Below are 27,628 nucleotides of genomic sequence, written 5' to 3'. Positions count from 1 at the left end.
GAATCCCACTATTTAATATTTATTTGCAACAGATACGTAGTTCGCCTACGACGTGCAGGCTTCATGAGTGTCTTATTCCAAAGCGTATACGTATCTGTCGCGAATAAATATTAAATAGTGGAATTTAGTCGGTAAAAGTTTTTTCTTTTCTTTAATTTCAAATTTCGTATTCCACTAAGAGGCTTCAAAAACTTCAGACAATTTCTTGAAGACTTTTCTTGAATTTCAATGCAAATTTAAAAATTGCAAATTGTCATCTCAAGTAACAATTTGAGTTTTATTACACTCTTATGATAGCATTCAAGACCACAATTGGTCATGAAAACCACCATAAGAGTACAATCAAACTCACATTGTTGCTTGGGATCACATACACACATACATACATACATACATATATGCATACATACATACATACATACATACATACATATATGCATACATACATACATACATACATACATACATACATACATACATACATGCATACATACATACATAATACATACATACATACATACATACATACATACATACATACATACATACATACATACATACATACATACATACATACATACATACATACATCACACGCATTAAATACAATCAACATTTGTTTTGATTTCACACGTTTTAACGGTTTAATATACGGTGCTTAAGTGTTAAAGTTTAAATAACTTTTGAATGAACCGTCCGATTTTAAATAACTCGGTTTCGTTTGATAGATCTCAGCAGTTATTTTCAAATAATAATAAAATGTGTGATGTTTTTCATTGAATTAATGCTTATATGTTACAAAAATATGTTTTAAATATTATTTTTTCACATTTCTTTATGTAACTTTCGAACTACAAGCCCAATCGTCATGAAATTTGGAAGTTAAGGGTTTGCAAGGCTCCTCTTTCATATGCAATCAATTTTGTTCAAATCGGTTAAGGGACCCATGAGATAATGAAGTCCCATATTTTTCATATTTTTATACATAACTTTTGAACTAAAAGTCTGATCAGTATGAAATTCAATAGCGACCAATGGGACACCTAGACCTTTCATTTGACACTAAGAACATTAAAATCGGTCCAGCCATCTCCGAGAAAAGTGAGTGAGATTAAAAGCGTCACATACACACACACACACATACACACACACACACACACACACACACACATACATACACACACACAGAAAATGCTCAGTTTTCGAAACTGAGTCGAATGGTATATAACATTCGGCCCGCAGGACCTTCTTTCCATTTCCGGTTTTCCAAGTGATTTCTATACCTTAATACTATATATTTATATAGTAGAAAGGCAAAACACTTATTAAAACAATTTTTGCATATTTCTTATAGATTATATGGCTACTATACAGAGAATATTAAGTTTGACAGAATATCTCAAATAAAAATGTTGAAGTTTTGTCCGAGCTTTTTCGGGTTCTGCCCATAGTGCGACGCCGTACGATACTAATAGTGTACAAAACCCTTATTGGACTGATAGTTCGTTAAAGACTTGAAGTTGTGACGCTGCTCACGGAGGACATACACGCCCTTGTCGTGCTCGAGCGAAAGGTGCAGCGGATGATACTGGGCGGAGCGCGAACTGAAAGTGAAGAGTGACGGGGGCGTATGATTCACGAGCTACCGGCGCACAAGCTGGATGCAGAGATTCCCTTCATACATCATGCGAAAGACGGTAGGTTTCGGTTCGCCGGAGACTTTGTAAGGATGCCGGGTGACAGTGCGATGAAAGCAGTTCTTTTCAATAAACCCTCCGCACCAGGAACAGAGGGGTTCAACATGCAAGTTACCTCGACCAGGTCGAAAGCGATTTGCGACTTCTGAGACAACTGGGAAATTGGTGATGAGGGGCCCAAAATTTAGTTGAATGGAGCCGACTGCTTGAAACAGCACGATCCATTTTGCCTCATGGTTCTTTGGTGCTGACGACGATACGGGTCAAAAAAGATGTAAACTTCTCAAACATCAGTGTTGCAATACCCAAAATTCCATATGGGATTTCATGGCCTTAACTCCTGCCTCCCACAATCCTCCAAAATGAGTGGAATGAATATTCCCTTTATTTCTTGTTTGTACAAAACAGGTGGATTTTTGCCTTAGATGTGAATTTTTGGAACAATTGAAGAATTCACAATTGATTACGCTACTTAGAAGCACCGTGAGCCTCGGTTGTTAGGTCAGAAATCAGTAGATGGTAAGATATACAAAAAAAGCTTCATGTGTTTTGAATAATACTTATCTTACTTTGCTATCGCTGGACCAGTACAGAGGCACCAGACAACTAAAACGCAGCATCAACATTCACATCCCAAGTAACAATTCAAAGCCACTTGGTTTTACTTATTATACTTAATTTATTATACTTAATTATACTTAATTTTATAAAGGTTTTATTGCGGTATGAATCATTACCACTGGATTTATTGTGGTATTGCACAATACCAAGAGGATACGAGTCCAAACACACTTATAGCTAGCTAAAAAACCATAATAAAACTGTTAATAAAGCGATTTTATTGTGGTTGCTTATATTACCACGTTAAAACGTTGTTGGCTGCACTACGTCTCCTATAAACTTACCATAAGTGTGGCGTAGCAACACAAAATGGCGCACCAATCAAAATTGATCTTATCGCGGTTACTTGTCAAACCGCAATAAATCTGTTAGTTTTATAGAGCTATTAAAATGGTAACACCCTAACCAAACAGTTTTTTTGCTGCTATTATGAAGAATACCAAAGTTCAACACCAGAATCATTTTTTTATGCGAAGCCATATTGCCATATTCTAGTATTTTGTTTTAGCTCGCAAACAACAATTCATCAAAGCAAAGTATTTTGCAGAAAGAAGGTCATTATCAATCGGTTTTCCTGTCAGAGGAAGCAACTAAAATAATTTTGCTAGAAATTTAGATTGACTAACTGAATATTTTCAGTTTGTTAAAACAACCTGTTTTCGAAAATTGAAAAATTTAAGTGGCGCGCTGATTTTATCGACCTATCATATCAAAATTCACGATGAAATTAAATGCGCACATAGTGCAAACCAATGAAATTGTTTGAAATTTAATAAATATTCTATGCGATATTTTATTCTGGTCGCTATAAACCAAATCGTTCAGAATGATCTGTCAGTAAAACTAAAACTTTTCTACTCACGGATATATTTTCAAGTTGACAAAGCTAGCGAACTTATCTGGCTTTTGCTAGAAAAGCGAAAAGCGAAAAGCAAAAAGCGAAAAGCTTTTTAAATTATGGCGATGGCTGTCAAGCAGCGAAAGCTTAATCGGTTTTATAGCTGCTTTTAGCAGAGCGTGATACGACTACTTGAGTTTATAACCTAATTCTTATAGCGGTTATGAAAACATTCTGAGGTGTGGGTCACTTGGTCAGCAAGCAGTTTTATAGCGATCATTAAAAAGTTCCGGTGGAGCTCATAGTTTTATTAGCGGTTTTATGAAATTGGTCATGAAAACCGCTATACGAACGTAATAAAACTTGGAATTGTTACTTGGGATGTTCCTCTGGTAATATTCCCATGAAAGGTTCAGCTCCCTTTGAATTTAATATAAAGTATCTTATACAGTTGCGGGTTTCCTTGCTAATAGTGGGTCGAGCACGCTTTCCTGAGGTATATCGTGCCAAATAGTTACCCAAAGTTACCCAAAATGACCCCCAGAAAATGACGGATTAAGTTATCGCAGTGGGAAATGGCCAGTATCGAACATGAACAATAACTTATCATATGACACCTTAAATCTTTATAAATAGATCCATGTAAGCCAAATTGAGTACCTAGAACCACAGCGGTCAATTTCGGACTTGGTTTTATTACCGGACATGTACCACATTGTGTTATTGACTTCCCTAGGGGTTACCGGAGTCCCCCTAACATTTCCAGATATGTCAAACCTGACTCTAGATTGTCGATTTGGCTTCCATTGATCTAGTTATTGAATTCTAGTGTGATCTATTGGGCCTATCTCGAGCCCGTTGATTTAATAAATAAATAAATAAATAAATAAATAAATAAAACACACGTTTAGGTCGCACGTTTAGGTTTTGTTCAAGGACGAAACTGGCCACTTATCAGGGTGTCCCGGAAGTCCTTGGAACTTGTCCAGATATAACCAACGCGGTGCTAGGTAGTTGAACTGACTTCGATTGATCTAGTTTTTAAATTCTGGCATAATTTAAGATGTCGCATGATAGGTTTTTGTTCTTGTTCAATACCGGCCATTTCCCACTGCGATAACTTAATCCGGAACATTTCCGGTTACTCCCAATACGACGCAAAACTCCTAAAATGGTCGCCAATGGGCATATGTTGCATAAAAAATCAATACCGGCTGTGACTCACATTCTTTTTGGAAGTGTCGTTGAAGATTTTTATTTACTTTATATGAGCAATCTGCACTTTAAAACTTCAAAAGAGCGTAACTCAAAAATTCGTCGAGTGATTTTTTTTTAAATTGGGTCAGAGTTGTAGGATGGCAAACCAACTGGTATTTGCCTTTAAAATGGCCTATTGTATTTTTTAATAACGGTATTTCGAACATCGTGATAAAAATAAATACGCGCTTTTTAAAAAATGATTTTCGAATCAAAATTGTGCTACCTTCGGTGGAAAGTGCATATCTCTTCTTATTAAAAACATTAGCAATGTATATTATAAACAAGAAAAGTTCAGATTTTGTCATTTGCCCATTTCTCGTCAAACAACTCTATATCTTTCTTTATATCTTCCATCGAGTGTAAAGTATCGGTGTTGACATCAGGGCTTTTGATAAACGATCACTTATTGAGTTGCACTCAGAGTATATGCCTCAGCGCGAAAAAACTCCGCCAACCAATTTAGTGTTACTACCAAGGCATCTAACGGGACGGGAAGCAGCGCATCAAACTCGTTCAATGTTTGATATTGTGCATCAACCTCACCGGTTTCCTCTAATGCTTCTTTGTGTATTCCGAATAATGTAAAAATTTCTAGTTATTTTTCGAACGACGCTAACCGCGGGAGATTTGTAATTTCCGGCTTGTCTGTAGTTTCTGCCAGTTTCTTCACTATTGATGCCACTCGTGTATTTACCTGAACTCGCTGGTGGATAATCGATTATTAGGGCTCTATTGTTATACAGTATTTTGTTTCTTTTTATGGAGAATTGCTCTTTATTATTTCTATAATGGTGCTCTTTCCAATAGACGAAGGGAATGGTAGGAAAAGGCAATAAAATAAAGATGTTTTATAGTATTCTTAAGGCCTGATAGATGCTGAAATTGCGGCTGCGCACGTTCCAGCCGATTTGGTGGATTTGGGTTTGTTCAGCATTACAACCGACATGGTTATAACCGCCACTAAAAAATTAAAGCGTTCGTTCTCTGCGGGACCTGATGGGATTCCAGCTGTAGTTTTGAGCCGTTGCACAGCGGTGTTGGCCAATCCTTTATGCTTCATATTCAATAAGTCATTCGCACAAGGAAGATTTCCCGAAGTTTGGAAGGAATCGTTTATGTTTCCATTATTTAAAACCGGCGACCGTCTCAACGTAAGGAATTATCGAAGAATCACTAGCCTTTCTGCAGCTTCTAAACTGTTTGAGATAATTGTGAGTGGTGTAATACTGTCCCACACTAAGAATTATATTTCAACGGTGCAGCACGGTTTCATGCCTGGTAGATCTGTTTGCACTAATTTGCTGGAGTTTACATCGATGTGTATCTCCCATATGGAGGACAAGAAGCAAGTTGATGTTATCTACACTGACTTGAAAGCAGCTTTCGATTGAATTGACCATGCAATACTATTACGAAAACTGTCTCGACTTGGTGCCTCCCAACAGATGGTTGAATGGCTGAACTCATACCTCAGTGGTAGGGTGCTTCGTGTGAAACTGGGTAGTAGTGTTTCATCAGTGTTTACCAATAAGTCTGGAGTCCCTCAAGGAAGTAACATGGGACCTCTACTTTTCTTGCTATTCTTCAACGATATTGCGTTGCTGCTGGGAGTTGGCTGCATGTTAGTGTACGCCGATGACCTGAAATTGTTTGCTTCGATAGGAAATATAGACGACTGCCGCCGCCGACTTGCAAGATTTGCTTGATTTATTCACTGACTGGTGTAAACGGAACTGGCTCATTGTAAGCATAGCTAAATGTGAAGTGATGAGTTTTCACCGCATCGAAAACCCGATCACCTTTGGTTACACTATCGATGGTGTTGAGTTACGCAGAGTGGACCGAGTTAGTGACCTCGGCGTCTTGCTGGACACCAAACTGACGTTTAATCTACATCGTGAGTTGATTATCTCCAAAGCATCTCGACAGCTTGGCTTCATCTTTAAAATTGGTCGGAACTTTAAGGATCCACACTGTCTTAAATCATTGTACTGCGCCTTAGTACGTCCACTACTGGAGAATTGTAGTCTTGTTTGGTTTCCTAAACAGCTAACATGGAATCTTCGGATTGAACGTGTGCAACGGAGATTTATCCGACTAGCATTGTGACACTTGCCCTGGGAACATCCGGATATCTTACCTGCTTACGTAGATAGGTGCCGTTTACTCGACTTGGACACTCTTGAACACCGACGCAAGATGCAACAAGCAATATTCGTAGCAAAAACTATCAATGGCGAAATCGGCTCTCCAAACTTGCTTTCCATGATTAATTTTCGCGCATCACAACGACCGTTGCGATCAACTGGACTAGTTCAAACGCAGTTTCATCGGACGGCGTTCGGATATAGCGAACCGATAACTGAATGTATCAGGACCTTTTCTAATGTAGAGGAACTTTTTGACTTTGGTTTACCGTCACACTTGTTTGCACAGAGATTGCGTAGAGCTTATTTAGGATAAGAGTTTATTCATGTAGACAATTTTAAGGTCAGATGAATTATATATAATAAATAAATAAATAAATAAATAAATAAATAAATAAATAAATAAGACTTGAAGGGAAAAGAGCAAAAGATTAGATAAAGGGAGGGTCACTGAAGCAGCACTTACTAGGTCTGTAGTATCAAGCTTGAAGATCCGGAGGTTGAAAGGGTTATAAAGGGAGCCAACTATAATAAGATTTTAGTTCATATTTATGACTCGGTCTTCATGATTTACCGATATTTCTTTGAACTTTTGAATTACAGAGAACTTGCAAAAGTCAATCTCTATAACCTTCAGAGAAGTGTTTGATACTAATTTAGTCTACACTACCACTGCACAATAAGAATTTTTTTCAAAAAAGGATCTTTATATCTAGATCCCAAAATGCCACTGAGCTTAAATCATAAGAATAATATTTAGCGGCTGAACCTCTAAAAGCGGGAAGCTAGCGGCTGTACGAAGCAATCCACCACATCATTGTCAGGGCTTCGGGAGAAGAACAAATGCCGGAGGTATTGTTGGTTATAGCACATGACAACTATCGAGGCCTAGTTCTGCTTATAAGATGGTCTCCCTTATCCTGCTCTGTAGACTTAGATTCGTGAATGTTACTCTACTATACAGGTTCTGTCAGCAGGCTTGGCATACACTTTTCGCTTCGATTTTGCTCTTTTGATTACTGCATCTCAGCCAAGCAAAATTTGAAAAAGTGATGTATGTGGCGTTTGTAGGATTTGTTATTATCTACAATATTGCTGAAGTAAGCACTGTACATTTTGTATTTATGGCGCTATGAGGCTGCTACCCTCTTGGTAGCAACAAGAGCGCTCTTTTTGCTACCAACGGCATTGCTGCGCTACAGCGCCGTAAATACTAAAGATGAAACTTCACTTTCTTCAGCAATAATATAGATAATTACCAGCTCTACAAATGCCCCATACACCACTTTTTCAAATTTTGCTTGGCTGAGGAGCAGTAATCAAAAGAGCAAAATCAAAGCGAAAAGTGTATGCCAAGCCTGTCTGTCAGTACAGTCTCGTCACCTATTCGTTGACTTTAAGGTGTCGTATGATTCCGTCAAACGAAATAAACTGTAGATAATGCTAGAATATGGTTTTCTGATGAAGTTGGTTCAGACGACGCTGTGTTGTCGAGAGGGTCAAAATCATGCGATCAAAAGAGGTTTCCACCGCTTTCGTGACATTGAATGGACTGATGTAAGACGCTTCACTTATCATCACGAGATCTCACATGCTTGTTGGTTGTCCGGATGACGTCGAAGTAATCGGATTCAATCACAGAGCAGTAGAAGGGGCCCTTCAGATTAGAAGCAGTAAGATTAAGACTCACCGTTTACTCTGCCAAAACGAAATTAATCAAAATATCGACGGACTATGTAATCAACCGAAGTCCAGAAGTTTGGAAATTCACACAAAACTGGTGCTGTACAGAACGCTAATTCTCCCAGTGGCCCTTTATTGACATGAATCATGCTGAAGGAAGTAGATTGAGGAGTGTTTGACATTTTTGAGCGTAAAATTCTGCGACCAATACTTCACTGCTGGATGGAAAATAAAGTGTGGCTCTGATGCATGAACCACGAGCTGTATCAGCCGTACAAATATGCTGATCTACGGAAGGTAGCATAATGTGGTAGGCTGCAATGGGCTGGGCACGTGGTCAGAATGCCAGACGAGAGAGTAGCGGAAGACATCATAGACTCCGGAGTAGACCCAGCACCCAGTGGATCTGTCGCTCTGTCGAGGATGATGCACGTTTAGCTGTTACTCGAGAGGATAGGAGAATGGCATCCTAGAACCGACAGTATTGGATGACCATAATTCGTTTGACCGTCGCTACCAAAGTAAAAATAATGGTGCCAACTATGTAGGTAATATTCCAGAAACAGAAATAATTAAAAAATAAGTTTAGCTCAATTGACAAAATAGAAAAAACGTTACAGTTCATTTCCTATGCCTTCAGCAACGACCAGTTTTCTCATAGCAATTGTTGAAAAAGTGACCTGAAGTCACCGGTATAAACCAAATTGAACGAAAAGTTCCACTTAGGAATGCAATAGCACCTTTCAAAGATGCGCGGCTGGCGTATAGGTTGCTTCAGCATACTAATATGCAGTACCGCCCCATGCCGGATGCCAATGCAGACGAGGCGACGACAATTCGCTTCTGATGCAAATGGTGATTTAATATATTATAGGGCAGCTCGTCAGGCAGCTCAAATATCCACCTAACTCGGAAAGTTTCCAATTCACTCAGTCGTGGGGGAAATTCATGAGACAGGACAGGGGCAAATTTCGTTGCCGCGTTATTGTCTGAGAGTGTGAATGCTATTTCGAGCTTGGTGAATAGATAGCAGTCAGTTCAAATTCCAACTATCCGTATACACGTAGAGAATGTAATATTAACACTCGCTGACGGCGGTGACGCAGATGCACGACCGTAACAATTCAAATCGTACCGTTTCACCAGTAAGACTCCAAGTTACTACAAATTGGAAGCGTGGCTACTCTATTAAAACTGTCATGATTTTTGCTTTATTTATTAGTGGAGTTCATATGCTAAAAGAGAATTCATGAGTTTCATTCAATGCTGCTTTGATATATTCGAAAAAGTGCAATTTAAGTTTTTGTCCTGCTGCCACTGACACTACAGTGCGGCGTCCCCAAACCAGCAGATCGTTTGTAAAATTATGAATATTCTCCCAAAGGCGGTCGGTTATACTGGGTGACGGACCACATGGAGCACTCTCACCGGAATTGCTAGTCGTAATATTAAATTCTGACCAAGCTGGTAGGGTGTCAATAATGGCCATTCCACTACGGAGACAAACGTGCGGATTTCTGTGCTGGATGCTGTGAGCCACAGATATTGCAGAATTTGATACGCTATTCAGTTCTGGTGATAAGTCTTCGTACGGTCATTCTCGTCTGTATTGCGGAAGAATGATGACAGTCAGAGCCAGGCAGCCACCCGGAAGCGTTTGTGCGGGATGGTGTTTCTTGCTTCCTTGGTCAAAGTGTGTTGTTGTTGTTGGAGTAAGGGGGAATTGGAATATATTCATAATGCGCCATTGGAAATAGCTCACTCATTGTTTAAAAAATAATGCATTAAATCAACCTTTATAACACTAGGTTTGTTCCGGAAGCCCTAAGTAAGCATGAATCAATGATTTCAAGTATAATGTTTACCTACTAAATATGCTACTCGCGTTCGATGATTGATTAATATTCATCCATGGTTTTTATTTTCCTACAATAGTACTGAAATATTCATTCGCGAGGGATAGATAACAGCTTTTGGTTCCCATAGGATTGCGCTCAGAAAAAGCACCAGAAATTTAATTTTCGACGAAGTAAAAACCATTTCAATTTCATGTGAACATGTTCGCACCGCGGTGTACCGGTTCCGTAGAAATTTGTGGCTACAAAAACTGGTTAGTGGTATTTAAAAACAGGTTAGAACAACGTTTGATATAAATGGATGTTCACTAATAGTTGTTTCAAAACCGTGAAGGGTGCTTCTCGCTTACAGGTAATTGCTTTAGATCCACTAGCGTGCCCAGACGTAATCAAAAAGTGGGGTACCCGAACTTTCAAGAGGACGTTTAGGCCTGGAAAGATCAAGTAATCGTAAGATGGCGAATCTGTTATTCCTTATGACAAAATTACCGACCGATTAGGCTGAAAACTTCGGGCTTTTGGGTTTTATTATACTCTCATGATGGCATTTAAGACCAAAATTGGTCATGAGTACCGCCATAAAAGGAAAATAAACTCACATTGTTGCTTGGGAGTGCATGTGAAGATGCTTAATGTCATATACTCAATTGTGGTGACACCAATTTGTGAACAAGTCAATTAATGCTTGGAATCTGAAGCAAGTTTATCGCACCACAAGTTTGAATAGGCTGGAAGATTTTTGTGTCATCGGCATACAACAATCGTGTGCCACTTTGTAATAACTTTGTGATATCACTGATAAACAACGAAAACAGTAGAGGTCCAAAGATACTGCCTTGGGGGAATTTGGAATTGTTTCAAAATCATCTAGATTGTGACGTTCCCAGCTTCACAGCAAATTTACCATCTTGCAGGTATGATTTTAATCATGTTTAACATACTTAGCACGTAATATCCCATGAGCGACACGATCGAATGCCGCCTTCTGGTCACCCAAGCAGCACCATTTGTTGCATGAAGGGTTACGCAACTATAATTGAAACATTCAAGTATGGTAAAAGTTCGCATCAGTTACCTTTATCGAACTGTTACGTGATTGAAAAAGCGCAAGAGGTGGAGCCTATATGCAAACAATTGTTCCACAGATGTTTTATGAAACATCAATGCGCATTATCTATCCATTCGCGACTACGATACTAAAAGAGATTTTAAACCTGTTCGCATTCACACGAAATCCTATGTCGCGTTGTCAAAACTTCCGTGAAAACAAAAGCAAAAATACTTTTTTTTCTTTTTTCCTCGGACAAAAACCAAACAATTATGAGCAACTTTGTAATCGCGAATTATGTTTAGCGGGAAGCGGGAAACAAATTTCTTCTCTGATCTCCAAAACGAAAATTATTTACATTAATATCCTTAATGCGAAACAAAACTTTAGTTTTTTGGGCCTATTATGAGCTAATCTTCATGCCATTCAAAATTTATCGTGCAAAATATAATTTTGCTTTGTATTATTTGATGCGCCTCGTGAAAGTTATTAATTTGTTAATTTTCAAGTTTAAATAATTGAACCAGCCAGATTAAGAATTCGTTTACGATGGAAAAATGCGGTGTAAAATCGAACTAGATACTGTAATCAAATAATATTTTAGTAAATGCCATGGATTCCTGATGAATGTTGGTGTAATAATTGGTAAAATAAAAACATTTCTGAGTTGAAAAATATTTTTTCATAAAAATATGGCGGAATAACATCAGTTACATTGATTGTATTTGTTTGGTTACATTTTATTTAAAAATATATGCCGTAATCAACATGATGCAACATCATGTGACATTATTGTTTAGCAATGGCATTATAATAACACTATGTTGCGATGAAGTTTTATGTTACTAGATATAGACTAATATATTTGTGACAGCTAGTATAAAGCTAGTATTGGATAACCTGAATCTAACGTATTAATAACATGAAGTTGCTTATTTGTTGCGTGTTTCAATACTGGACCGGTGAAGTTTTTTGCATTTTAAACAAGACATAATAGCAACATGGAAGATGTTGCAAGTGCTGCTTGGGTAGTATACAGCGTCAGTTTTCTTTGGTTTTATTGGTTTTTACTCGCACCTTTCTCCTTTTTGTTTTCTGTTTTGCTCTTTTTCTCTTGTTCTATGTTAGATATTTCCAGTTTAATTGTTCTGTGTTTTTTAGTTTCCTGTTCTATATATTTTTTATTTTCAGTCCTGTTTTTCGCTTGTTTCACTCGTTTTTCGTTATTTTCTTTTCCGTTTTCTGTCTTTTTTCTCTTTTTAATTTTCAGTTTTTATCTTTTTTTTTGAACTCTATATATTCTTGTCTTTTCATCTTTCGGTTTCTAGATACCGCATTTTTCATTCTTTTCTGTTACATTTACTCTATTTTTGGCTCCGTTTTTCCTTCTGCTTTCCTGGTATCCTTTTTTGTTTCCCGTTTTTCGTCTATATCATTGTCGTTTTACTTTTTTCTTTGGTTCGTTTTATTTTCTGTGCTATCCCATTTTCCCGATAGGTTCTTTTTGTCCATTTTCTCATTTTCTGTCCTAACAAAGCAAAGCCTGTGTGCCAAGGCCCGGCATCGTCGAAACAAATAAATGAAACTGATTTTCTCTTACCTTCGCTTCATTAATGAAGTGACTTGCTTCGTTTGTTGAACTGAACGTTTCAAGCCAGCTTCAGTTGAAGTTGGTGGCTGTTTCAATTGACGACGGCAGAAAGTCAGGCACGATTTTTCGACATTGACAAGGTTAACTTTAACATACGTTGCATTGTAGGAATTGTTACTCAAATTCAATTCATTTGCATTCATAGTTGCTGGTCTTCTTCTGAATATTTGATAGAAAAGTACTAATGAAAAGTTGAAACTGATCGTCATGACGAAGTGAAACCCGTTTTGCTGACACTGACTGAAGCTAGTTTGAAACTGAAGCGGCGCTGCTCCTGTAGAAACCGAAGCCTTACTGCTTCATTTATGAGTGACGCTATGCAATTGAAGGTGACGTTGTAGGGTCTTGCTGGGTGCTAATTCCGTTATCGAAATTTAACCTTCTATTTATTTATATTTATACGACTTCGCAACCAACTGTTAGAATACAGGACAGTATAGGGTCAGTGCTACGATTCTATTGACTCTAACAGCCTGTCCCAGCCGAGATTCGAACATACTACGACTGGCTTATTAGACCAGCGTCTTACCTCGAGGCCAACTGGGAGGCGCTGTCCTAACATCTCCTCTTATATCCCGGTTGACTCTCTCCTGTTTTCCCATTTTTCTATCAAGTTTTTGCTCCTTTTCTGTTCCATCTTTCCTTTTTTTGTCCTGTTATGCTCCATTTATCTCACTTTTTTCTCTGTTCTATACCTTGCTTTGCCTGTTCTGGTTTTCACGTTTTTTTCTATTTAGTCCCGTTTTTAGTTTGTTTTCCTTCCATTTTCACTCTTTTCTTATTTTAATTTTGTTATTTTCTGTCTCGTTTCGTCCTTTTTATTTTCCCCGGCTATTTTCATTTTCGTTCTCGTCTTTTTCTAACTCCTTATCACCGTTTCTTTTCTTTTTGTTTCGCATCCTTTTGATACCGTGTTTTTTCCTTCTTTTCTGTCATGTTAATTCCGTTATTGGCTCCATTTTTTCCTTTGGTTTCCCGGTTTCCTTTTACCGTTTTCCGTCTATTTCTCTGTCGTTCTACCTTTTTCTGTTCTGTGCCAATTTCTCGAATGGCTCTTTTTTGCCCGTTTTCGTGTTGTCTTATTTTTGCTCCTTTCCGCTCGCTTTTTTCTGCCACCTCTCGTTCTCTTCTCCATTTCTTTGCTTTTCCTGTCTCTTTTCAGTCCTGATTTTTTGTTTTTCTTTTGTTTTTGTCCCATTTTTCATCTTTTTCCTTCCTTTTATCCTAATTTCCCATTTTTCCCAGTTTTTTTCTGTTTCGTATCGTCTTTTTGTCTCATATTCCGGTTTTCGCATTTTTTTTCTTTTTTGGCCCCTTTTTAATTCCATTTTTTGTCTGTTTCGTTCTTCCTCTCATCTAAGGTCCTATTCTCCCTCCTCTTCTGGCGCGTTCTATTTTTCTTTTATCCCGTTTGTCTTCGTCTCCTTTTGTTTTTCTTTTTTTTATTTCCGTTTCACCTATTTTTTTGTACCGTTTTCACTCTGTTTCTCTTGTTTTTGCTTCTTTTTAGTCGATTTTTTCTACTACCTATTTTCTCGTTCTGTTTTCCATTTCTTTGCTTTGCCTCTCGCGTTTTCGCCCTTTGCAGTCCTGATTTGTTGTTTTTGTCCCGTTTTTTCGTTTTTTTTCTGTTTTCCTGCATTCCCAATCTTTTTCTTCGTTCCGTCTTTTTTCTCATTTCACAGTTTTCGCATTTTTTTCTTTTTTGGCCGTTTTTTATTTCCGTTTTTCGTCTGTTTGGTTCTTCCTCTTATCTTATGTCTCATTATCCCTCTCTTTCTGTTACATTCAATTTTTTTTTGTCCCGTTTGTTTTCCATTTTGTTCTTTTATTTTTTTTCTGTCAAATTTTTCCTCAATTTCTGTTCTTGTTTCTCCATTTCTCTGATCCCATATTTACTCTTTTTACTTTTCTTTCATTTCAATCACATTTTTCATCTCTTTTGTCATGTTTGTCCTAAATTTCTTTTTCGTTTTCCTCATTATCTTTAGTTTTTTTCTTATTTTCTCTAGTTTTTCTTCTTTTCTATTCTGTTCTTCTTTCCCTCTTTTCGTCAGTTTCCTTTTTTTGCCTCCTTTTCTTTGCCGCTTTCTGCTTTACACATTTTTTCTCTTTTTAAGTCCCGTTTTTTTCTATTCTGTCTCGGTTTTTCATTCGTTTACCTATTCTTTATGATAGGGTTTTTCTCTTTCGCGGTTTCCTCTTTTTCCGTTTGTCCAGTTTTGTTGCCTTTTCTTTCGTGCTCCTCTTAATTTTTTCTTTCTTTGTTTTCTCTTTTCCTTCTGTCGTATTTTTCCTTTTTTAGTTTTTTGAGGTGGACTACCTCCAGATTCATTTGTGAATGTGCTTCACCAGAAAAGAAAATGTATCAACCTTTTCACTTTTTGCGCTGCGCTAGTTCATGAGATATCAATTTTTGACTGTGGAGAAAAACCAAGTTTGTCTGTCATAACTCAGGAACAAGTAAAAACGTCATCAAGAAAATTTAACCAGTAAAAGAGTAGAAACTTTATAGTAATAAAAATACTTGAAACTTGACTTGAAATTATAGTTGAAGTTGGATTTCTAATCAAGGTGGACTTGGAATTGGGCTTGGCAATGGACATGAAATTAGACTTGAAATCAAAGTTAAAGTAAGAATTAATATTGGATTTAAAAAAGCGAAGCTTAAACGTGTTTCTAAGACTTGATCATACAGGACAATTACGGGGCTAGTGCAACAATCTCACAGAAATCGGACTCCAGACGAACCGAGATCGCGCTTTTATAGTGGTAGTAAAATCAAAATTTCTCACTTATCTATGATAACCTGCCTAAAAAACAATCACTAATCACATTTCATTTGTGGTACAGTTACTCTGTTATACTTAATTTCCATAACTTCTGCCTACTTTGATGAAAATCAAACTTTTCCTATGCCTCTCCATTGCATCTTACTACCATTCGTTGAGCCCGGGAAGATGATTTTGATACCGTGCGAGAGCACGGCATTTCAATTGCGACATTTCAATTCGAAGAAATTAAGTTTCGCAACATAAACGCGATAAATAAAAACAATCTTTACCAACTATTTATTGATTCAGGTGTCAACCGTTATATCGAGATTAGCGATAAACACCAAAAAACTTACATGCACGAGAGAGTGCTGTTGTCACACGAAATAAATTTATTGTCGCGCAAAATTGGGTGGTTTTCAATATGTACAATATGCGGTACTGAGTAACGACATCTGTTGTGTTTAACGGGGAAACATTGATGGTTTCACGCATGGCACATGCTGAAATACTAGCGCCAACTTCTGTTTTTATTATCAGAAACTAGGACGGAGTCCTATAGGAAATAAGTAAGATTCAAATTGCACTTGAAATTATATTTGGAATTTGAAATGAACCTAAACTTAACGGGAAACTAGCAGTCATTAACTTTTCGTCGGAGAGTCCAATTTCGGAAGCAGTTTTTGGGCCCAAAAGCGGGATTCCGTTCATGAAAATGTAAATACTGCATTCTTCTAGCCAATCTTAATACAGCGAATATATTCTCATGGACAGAATTTTTGTTTCACACAAAAAAACTGCTTTAGGAATTGGATCGATGACGACTAATTTCACCTTAAAGAAAAAAATTGATCAGGAATCGGTATTGAAGTTGCGCTTTAAATTAGATATGATTTTGAACGTTAAATTGAGCTTAAATTAGCTTGAAGCCACATAAATCTAACAGAGAAGGTGGGTAGCTTGTCCCAGCCTGGCTTTAAAAAAGTTCAAATCGGATTCATAGTGATAGTAATGTATTCTGAAATCTTCATTGATAAAAACGAATCTTTACTGTGTAGCAGCATTTCTCTCAGTGCTCTCAACTTATTTGAAATTGAATGTTTCAGAACAAGTTTTTAAAATCTGCTTAATCTTTTTGCAATTTGATTTCTACAACACCACCGAAGACTTATTTGCTATCACACATTGCAAAGCGGATTCACTAACGCTTTCTGCTAGATAAAACAATCGCTGTATGCATATTTACCAAATCCTATTTGCTTTTAAAACAAACTCCTTCATTTTCCATTAACCTCTACCTCCGCTGCCATTTTCTTCGCCATCAAGTGGCCCTCGTTCTTGTTTTGTTACATTAAATTTTCTGATAAATTGTGCGCTATCTTTTGCAGCTCTGAAACTCCTCGTGCTTCTCCGCTGGAGATCTTCTCTTCTCTTTGCCACAAGCACCGTCCACCGTATGCTAGCTGGATCCTGGATCCCAGCAAAGTTATCGGTATAACTGGTCTCCCAGAGCTAACTAAAAGCGCTGGGAAATGAAAATTAAAATATTTCCAGATAAGAAAATAAGCTCGAGGTGGACCAACGGAGCAGTAGACGATCTATGATGCTTGCCTTAGCCGCCGTTCTTTGCGTGTCTTTTGTTCGAGCCACAAGTTGTTTTGCTAAGACTGCACTGCTGGTGAATCCTTAGCGTTTCCGATCCGGCACTTTTTTCTGCAGCGAACCAATGCAATGGCATGGGTTTGCGCGTTCAGTTGCAAAGTGAATGGGAAGTTTTTTTTCTCCTGCCGATTGTGCTATGATACCACCCACCATAACACATCTCTGTTTGATATTTGCTTAGTGAAAATTCTTTGACTTTGATTTCATACAAAACAGAACTGGAACAAGCGTACAACCTGCCAGTGGGAACGGGGAAATATTCAATTTCAATCTAGAAGATGAATTAAATGATAAATTATTTTCTATGCGGGTCGCATTTCATTCAATTCTCGGTGCAGTGTCAAACCTCTAGCCCAACTGGGAAGCACATTTGTTGAAGTACGTATCTAGTAGATAAAATTGAAAAGGGATAAAATATGTTAATTTATCGTAGAAACTAATTGTCTTCATTATTTCTGTCCATATTAACACTAAATCAAATAGTTTTATAGAAGATAATTGAATCAGTAAAGTCGTTTCGTGCTATTACTTTTAAAAACAAATGACACAAATCTAAAAACAGTTCTCTTTTTCAACAGAAATCAGTACCTATATGTAAAGGGTTTCGTTGAAATCCGGTTGGCCGGACGGAATTGCACAGGAAACAAACAGAGAGCTCTTGATGCTGTAGCTTACGGCGATGATTCAAACTTTGCTCCACAAACAGCGTTACGGTTTTCGTAAGAAGGCATATTCATTGGGTCGTTCCAGGAAAAATTTCGTGAGGCGCGGCGGACGCTCTCCAATCGAAATATAAATTTTTCAAATTGCCCTGTGTGAGCATTAAACAAAATTTGAAAACTCCAGCAGCGAGCGAACGAAAGGAACCAAAGTGCGGTGCTTTAAGATTGACGGGGGTCATAAAGTTTATAAATGGTTTTGAAGAATGATTTCGAGAGCAGGCAGCCAGCTCCGTCAGTAATCGTAAAGATATGCTTTTTTGAAAGATTAATTTTTTTTCGGTATAACAGAGAGCCATATTTTCTGTTTGTAGGCAGAAAACAGCCTTTTGCTTTGATTAAGTAATGCCCCTGCGTTATTACTGATTAAAGAGGATAGACGTTTTCAAAACTTAGTATCGATCGCAGAACCTCGACGCGAAGTTGATTTTAAGGCATGCACACGTATGTTTCACGTAGTTTTAATAAGCAGTAAAGAATGACCACTTTAAGATAACTTCGAAAATATACTATTTCGTGTGTGTATATAAGAAAGCTACTCCTTAGTTTGCCATGTTATAAAGCTATAGGAAAAGATTCTTCAGTATTCAAATTCATTCATGGATTTTGATGGATGCATGTCATTTGATTTATAAACGATGCAGCAAGGGTCCACGATGGTTTTTAGGGGCCACAGGAATTTTACCACCAAATTGTTTGACTAATTTCAAATAGACCAATATCGTGTTTTGTCTTGATCTTTAAGGAATTATATACAAAAGGAATTATATACATTGTTTTAGCTGTCTATAAAAATAAACATTTTTAGATATACGAGTAAATGGCGATACGATGTACAACATTTCATTAAAATTGAAACCAATTACTCCAAATTCGGTTATTTTTACCACGTGAATAGAAAAGTGGTTCAAAAGATATCAGGTATTAGTCTATTTTTTGACTGAAAATTTTCAAATCTAAATTACTAAATTCTAAATTCTGTATTCAATGCTAAATAAGTAAGACAGTGAGGCTCGTATTACGCATGTTGTCCCTTATTAAGTATTTCGCGTCATTAAACACAATGCTTTGTGGTAAGCATATATTTCGTAGCCACATTTATTTCTCCCAGGTATTTAACGAAGCGTTAATTACGCTGTAAAGCGATGGAAATAATTTCATTACATCCCCTGTGGCAGTAGTCAGTCAATCTTCAGCGAAGCCGAAACTGCTGCGTTAAATTTTTCAGAAATTTTCCATTGTAAAATAGTTAAGCGAGTTCTGGTTAAAGTGAATAATATCAAAGCTGGAAAACTCGAACGAAGATGTGGTGGAAAATGAACGAAATTTTCTACCCTCGCGCCGCCGTACGTCGAAGTTATGATTTACTATGCTTGAATTCAAAAGAATGATGCTTCTTCGAATGGGGAAACTTTTCCAGCAGCTATTTCTTCAATTTATGCTCATCATTGCTGGCACACACGAATCCGCCCAGCTTTCGCCGCAGCAACTGGTAACGTGTGCTTCTCGCTGGCTGGCATCTATGCTGCGCCGATATGGGGCCATTGTGTATGCTATTTGCACCCACCATTAGACAAAGCAGACAACAGCAACTTTCGTGTTGCTTTGCCTCTTGGGGCGAAAAGATTCCTTCTTGTTGTGATCATCGTACTTGTGTACACGGCCATGGATGCTACCGCACCGCGCAGTGGAGCAGTTTCGCTATGCACAAGCAGGCAGGCAGTACGGTATGGATGGCTGCAAGCAGACGCGAAGGAAAAGGAAAGTTTGACAGCAACATGATTTCCGCCGCTTCCGAGTGCTGTACCTTGTGTGCACGGTAATAGGAATACATGACGTCGAAAAGTTCAACCTACTGTCTAGGCGTGAACTACCTACATAAATATTAACCCTTTGACATATGTTAGTGACCGATGGGCATGCGTTACGGGTGGAATCTTCTTAACAAGATGAATAGGCTGAGGTATTTCGATGCAGGAATGAACATTAGAGTCAGTTGTTTTGTTGGTTCCTATAGCTATACGAGTAACTACATTTTATTACATTCTTTAAAAGTTTTCCATGAGCTATCATCGAAATATAAAATATTCTAAATATTAATATCCAAATATTGTCTATCACATTTATTAATCATTAAATGATAAATTTTATCATTAATCATTTATTTATGACCATCATTTATGATGCTGATCGTTCGATCTGTTTAAATGACAGTCGGAGGGGGGCCACTTCAGGCGATATCCTCCCAAGAGGACGAAAAAATTGCATCATCATCAGGGCGCTAGTTTATAAATTCATAACATTTGAGCCACTGACCAGTTTTAATAATAAAAACTGGTTCAGTGGCTCAAATGTTTTGAATTTGTAAACTAGCGCTTTGATGAGTCTTGTGCGCATTCCGGGATTATAAGAATTTCCTTCCAGCATAACGATCCTTCCATGTAACAATCAATTTCGCTACACCAGCATTAACCCACGTGATGGTTTGTTTGTTCGAAGAGTGAAGATAGAACGAGCTCACCAGCAGTCCTTTGAATCAGATATAGTTGCAACATTTAAGTTTTCATCAGCTCTATATCTAATATCCGTGTACATATTTAGAAAGTTTTACTGTTTATTGTTTATATCAATAGACATATAGTTGTCCTAATGATAATTCGGTCTAACTAGTACGTAAAATATATTAAAAGTTCCTACGAATAGTCCTACGATTTAGGTAAAAGTCGAACCCAGCTGACACTTGGCTAAAAACTCGTTGTATTAGGAGATCAGCTACAAGGATTGCTCGGCACAGATTTCTCCTAGTTGCTAGGGTGTCCAGTCCAATTAGCATCAGGCGTGCTTCGTATCTTGGTAGCCTCTACTTTTTTGACCTCGTTATAGATCTTTAGGTCATTGGCAAAAGAAAGCCTGGGTCCTCGTAGCGAAAAGTTTACATTGTTGAAGTATAGTAGAAAGACGAGCGGACCTAGATGACTGCCTTGTGGAATACCGGACGTAGTAATAAACTCGCTGGATAACGATTCTCCGATTTTAACAGCTACATGCCGATCAGCTAAATAGGACTTCAGCCAGACCAGTAGGGTGCCACCAAGTCCCATCCTGTCAAGTTTGGCAATTGCAATTTCATGATTTATCTTATCAAAAGCAGCAGAAAGGTCGGTGTAAATTGCGTCCATTTGGAAACGCTTCGACAGGGTATCCGTAGCATAAGTAGTAAATGAAAGGAGATTTGTCGTGGTTGATCGTCGTGGCATGAATCCATGTTGAGAATCGTCGATAAATTGCTTACAATGGTAGAACACTGGTCCCAAAATTACTTTTTCGAATAGCTTGGATACCGCACACAAAGCGGCGAGACCTCGATAATTATCGATGTCCTTTTTATCGCCTTTCTTGTGAACCGAGAACATAAACGCCGTTTTCCATAGCGTCGGAAAAATGCCGGTAGACAGAGACAAATTGAAAAGATGACGAAGAGGAGCAAGTAAACCTGTGGTGCATTTCTTGAGAAGAATAGCGGGTATCCCGTCCGGTCCAACGGAGATGGATGGCTTCATTTCGGCGATGGCTTTTTGGATCAGAGCATCACTCACATTAATAATATTCAACAAAAGCCCAGAAAGCGGAACATTATTTGCCGCCAAGGAGATTTGGTCAGCTGACAGTGTCTCACATGAAAATACACTGGAGAACTTCTCGGAGAAAAGCTTACAATTTTCATCTGCATTCGTTCCCAGTTTTGTCTCCGTACCTTATTGCAGAAGGTAGACCAAATTCTTTCCTTTGCTCGTTGAAGTATCTCCAAAACGAATACGGTGCTGTTTTCAGTTTACTCTGTATGTTACGCAGGTAATCCGCATAACAGCGTTGGCTCGTACGCTTGTATGCATTGTTTATCTATGATCACGCAGCAATAGACCACCATATTTCGAGAGCCTTTTTAGCGCTGCTCTTTTCGTTGTCTTCAAGCGTCGCAACTCTACAGTCTGCCAAGGTGCATGTTTCACAGATGGAGGTGTGCGTTTAGGAACATGCCGGTCAATAGCGTAATTGAGGATATTCGAGAAAGTCTGAACAGCAATATTGACATCGTTATTGCCAAGAATCTCGTTCCAATTGATATCTAGTAGTAAATCTAGAATACCAGCGAAGTTAGTTCGTCTAAAATCGTAGCTAACGGCATCCGCTATGCTACAGAAATTCTTCAATATATCCACTTCAAGCGTCAGGTGTAAGGCGGGATGATGATTGACAGTCTTCACGAGAGGATGTGAGGCTGCAGTAAGCCGAGGTGCGTAGTTTGCATTGCTGACGAAACACAGATCGAGCATTTGACCATTATCATTAGTCACAGAGTTGATTTGTCGCAGAAGGTTAAGGTTGTAGCTATCCAGCAGAGTATGCATACCATCATGGATGGTAGATTGTAATGGATCTGCAAACAAGAATCCATTTGCAGAGGTCTGCCACTTCAAGCTAGGAAAGTTGAAATCGCCGGGGACCACCAGTTCGTCAATAGGCAATGCTTGCATACAGATATCACGCGCCGATTCAGTATGAGCTTTAACAAGCTCGAGGTCACGCGTTTGGTCAGGTGGCAGATAGAACACACACAGATAAAACGAATATCCCTTTAACTTGAGTTGCACCCAGACTTGCTCGATGGTTGACCAAGCACTATTTTCCACGATTTGTGCCTTGATTCTGCGGTGAACAGCAATCAGCACCCACCGCTATGAGATTTGGAACTGTTCTGTGCACATCGATCAGTTCGAAAAACTTCGTAGTAGTCTCCAAATATTTGGCACGACAAGGTGCGCTCACAAAGCCAAGTCTCCGTAAGAACGATGACGTCGAACGATTCGTCTGAACAGGCAAGAAAGTACTCGGCAACGGACGTATTCATGCCGCCAGCATTCTGATAGTACAGTTGGAGGTTCGCAGGACGGAAATTGCTGCAAGATGGAACCAATTCAGGCAGTGCCGATGAACGCATATCACGATACTTGCCTTAGAAGGGATGCTGTAAGCCCACTTCCCTGTCCTCGACTTCAGGGCCGGAACGACTGGAACTGCTCGAACAAGTTTGAAGAATATCGTCACAGACGAAATGCGTAGGAATTTGCTGATGATTTTGACCGGCTGAATGTCAATGTTTCCATTGTATAGTAGATGTTTGAAGAGCTAGAACGAAATAAATAATTAGAATATATGTTGGGGCTTACCTATCAACAGGGCCGAGTGGATCAGCTGTCTGCCCAAAACCACAGCTGGGATCCACGCAGCATCGCACCTCCTAGCTTAGCTACTGAATCTTAAGGAAAGAGCATTACCGGGTATGACCACGTGGATGCGCTAGGTAGAAACTTGGATTGGCTAGAGTTATGTTGGACGGATCTTCATTGGCTTCCCCCTTTCATACCCGCACAATTGGTAATAATACGTATTCAAGATAGATACAAACATTTAGACTTATTTTTGTGTTTTAACCCAGTCTATTAACAATGATTTTGGTAAGTAAAACAGTAATTTTACTTCCATATTCAATATGGTCTAGCAAAAGAGAACCGACCTGGACCGACGTGATCTCAATAAATTTCGGTGGCCAATATATTACTAAATATGTATACAAAATTTAATTTACTACTTTTGAGCACTTTATTGACATTTGAAAAAAGCATATTTTTTCAGCAAAGTACCGGTAGCTTCCGAACTGAAGGAGCTATCGACTTGATTCCTTCAACCAAAATGTGTATTTTTAATGAATATGAAAAAGCTCAGAAGGGATGATTTGTAAGAAATAAACACGAAAGGAGATATCAAGAAAAAACGGATTTTTAGGTCCACCCCGACCGAAAAACTTTAAATTGTTCCAATCTAATAGACGATAAGAGATAGCATTTTCATTTGTTCAGCAAAGTTACTCAAAATATAATGTTCTTCAACTTTGCTGAACATTTTATTCAACTAATTTGAGCCATAAAAAAGTTATTTTTTAGACTCGCCTACTATGCTGGCCACCCTAATGTCAAATATACTAAAAATGCGGAAGTTCAAGTAATACATTTGACCCGAAGATACTACATACCTAGAACTAACGGTTTTTGCGTAATTACTTTTGTCCACCTAGATTTGGGTTTTGTCGTACAGAGTGCTGTATCAATAACATGTCTTACTCCACTCCGTCCTCGGCTAGCCGTCGCTAATTCATTCTTGACACTCGCAAGTCAGCTTCAATTTGGTTAGTCTATCTGGTTTGTTGCACCCCCCTATTCCTAATGCTGGTGGAGTCTATGCAGAAAACAGATTTCGCTGTACTGTCTTTCGGAATCCTTGCGATGTGACCGACTCAACGTAACCTACTGACCCTCGCCAGGTGAACTACAAGAATCTTTTCAAGAAATGCTCACAGCTTTTCATATAACTCCCAAGCAACCAAAAGTTCGAATTTCATTTAAGGAACGAACTTGGAAGTTCAGATGTGCTTTAAATTTAGTTTCGCAGAACTTTCATGCTGAACAACCAGACACTGCATTTGTAAACCGAACTTTATTCTCAAAAAAGTATCGTTAATATCTGTAGCAACTTAAAAGTTTAACTTGCAGCTTAAAAGTTCAACGTGCAACTTGAAAGTAACTGAGAGTTCGAATAATGGTGTTTCAGGAAAGTTAATAAGCTTTTTGTCTATGGATCTATAGCTTGCTAAGCATTGAACTTCAAGGTTACCCAAGTAACCAAAAGTTACGATAAAAGGGGATTTTTTGGCTTAATCAACCAACGAAATGATCATGAATATTGCTTTATTCGGCTTAATTTTTAAGTAATTAACCGTACTTCCAAGTTCGTACTTGATGATTAAACTTCGAAGGGAATACAGAGCGACTTTTAACAGAACTAGAAAGTTCGCCAAAAGTTCACTTAAGTCGGTATATAGAACACTATTCAGCTCAAAAAGAAACTCCAATAATCTTCAAATTAAAAAAGATTGGGGAACATTTCCACTTCTTCCTGTTTTGTAGATTCATGACATTTCCCATTTAAACCTAAGGCATTTAATTTCGGTTCATAGTAATAACTACCAATATTAATTATTTTATTTAAAAGAAATATCAGAAGAATATTCGACTGTTTTTTACAAATATTAATTTATATTGTAACTTACCACACACCACCAACCAAAACCTTGGGGATTTGAACTAAAGTACTCCTTTTCGGTGACTTAGATGCATACCACTGCTCCGTTGCTGGAATATGTGATTTGCATCGATTTCACTCGATGTGCTAATTTCTCATTTATCACAGTCCCGAAACGAACTTACTCAAGAACAACTCATCGGCAAAATTCACTAGTCACTAGCGGCGTCAGAGATAGCCAAATGCATCAGAATAGGCTTGCAATGCGGAACACTTGGGTTCAAATCCAGCACCGGTAGGTGTTAGTTAGAGTTTTTTATATGGTCTATCTTAATCGCATGAACCGGCTTTACAGAAGTTAGGTAGGAGGCGGAGGTAGTAAATAGAAAAGTATAAAATAGAACTTAAAGTGCTATTTTATAAATTTTTGACAAAGTTTCTTAAAAATCTGCTTAGCGCTCTATGCAGCGAACTCAGAGCAACTTTGAAGTTCGGTTAATTACTGGTTATGCTGCTTAGCAAGCTATAGATCCATAGATGCAAAGCTTATTAACCTTCCTTAGACAGCATTATCCCAACTCTTTGTTACTTTCAAGTTGCATGCTGGACTTTCAAGCTGCACGTTGAACTTTCAAGTTGCTACAGATATCACCGCTACTTTATTGAGAATGAAGTTCGGTTTACAAATGTAGTGTCTGGTTGTTCAGCAAGAAAGTTCTGCAGAACGAAATTTGAACCAAATATGCACATCCAAGTCCGTTCCTTAAGTGAAATTCAAACTTTTGCTTGCTAAGGTAGCCTTAGCTCGCTGCAAAGAGCGCTAAGCAACTTCTAAGGAAACTTTGTCAAAAATTTATAAAATAGCACTTTAAGTTCTATTTTTATACTTTTCTATTTTCTACCTCCGCCTCCTCCTAACTTCCGTAAAGTCGGTTCATGCGATTAAGATAGACCATATAAAAAAACTCTAACTAACACCTACCGCTGCTGGATTTGAATCCGAGCGTCCCGCGTTGCAAGCCTATCCTGATGCATTGCGCCATCCCTGTCGCCGCTAGTAACATGAATTTTGCCGATGAGTTGTTCTTGAGTGTAAATTTGTTTCGGGGCTGTGGTAAATGAGAAATTAGACCAGCGAATAAAATCGATGGAAACCGCACATTCCAGCTCCGTTGCTGGAAGTGGTATGCATCTAAGTCACCGAAAGGGAGTAGTCGACTTCAAATCTTCGAGGTTTGGTTTTGGTATGTGGTAGTTTACAATAAATTAATATTTATAAAAAAAAAACAATTGGTTTTTCTGCTGATGATCTTTTCATTAAATAAAATAATTGGTATTGGTTATCAGCATTAACCGAAATTAAATGCCTCAGTGTTTAAATGGAAAATGTCATGAATCTACAAAACAGGAAGAAGTGGAAAAATTCCCCCAATCATTTTTATTTTTAAGGTTATTGGAGTTTCTTTTTGAGCTGAACAATGTTCTATATAGCGACCTAAGTGAACTTTTTGCGAACTTTCTAGTTCTGTTAGAAGTTGCTTTGTATTCCCTTCGAAGTTTAATCATTACTTGATAGTACGGTTAATTACTTAAAAATTAAGCTGAATAGAGTTCTATTCATAATCATTTCGTTGGCGGATTGAGCCAAAAAAATCCCCTTTTATCGGAACTTTTGATTACTTGGGCTGTGCCGCTCCGTTTGTACTCCGCCAAAATTAGTGCGCAACACCTTTCAATCAAACACGGTAGTCGCATGTATTTTTTTCCGAAAACAGAGTTACAGTTTTGAGTGCATAAAGGACTACTGGTCTGATTATCGAACGTTGTCTTCTGTTTCTACTTTGAGTTTCTACTTCTCATATATTTGGGTTTTGATGTATTCATTCATAGTTAGGAATCTATATGTTCTAATTCTTCACTATCGCTGTCCTCCTTCTAATGCCTTTCCTTTTTCGGGATCGTGGACAACTGGTTTGGTGCTCATCGATGCTTGGCCAAATTCTCCCTCTTGGAAATGCTTAGATGCTGCAATTTCTTTCTTCCTCTACATCGCTGGCCGGCATTCCCCGTCAAATCGGTCATTCTATGTAATCGAGAATCGTTTACCAAGCACCGCGGTTTGTACAATTCGTATTCGAGGAGAAAAATAAGCAAAAAAGGATAAGTGAGAAGGGGAAAAACGGAAATGAGCACGTGACAAATACTGCAGAAATAAGTTAAAAAGACGTGGGATACTTCTGGTGCGTGCAGCATATTTCCTGCCACTTCCAGAACTTCAGCAGCCAGATATTCCTTCACGGCAGCGAAACGAGTGCTCCACCTCCAACACCTCGCTTGGTGAATCTGCATGTCTTCGTTGCCTTATCCGTGGGAAGTAGCAACAGCTGAAGCTCAACAATTTTCGATCGGATTATATAAGGCGTAAATTAAATACAATCATAAGGAAGCTTAACGCATAGCTTATATCGTATATATTTCTGTCATCCGTGCTAGGGAAGCACTGACGAGGGAAGGCAAAAATATGAAAATAATTCA

Source organism: Sabethes cyaneus, chromosome 3 (genome assembly GCF_943734655.1).
Source record: "Sabethes cyaneus chromosome 3, idSabCyanKW18_F2, whole genome shotgun sequence".
NCBI classification, from domain to species: domain Eukaryota; kingdom Metazoa; phylum Arthropoda; class Insecta; order Diptera; family Culicidae; genus Sabethes; species Sabethes cyaneus.
The sequence above is the reverse complement of the archived record's forward strand: the minus strand, read 5'-3'. Positions refer to the sequence as shown.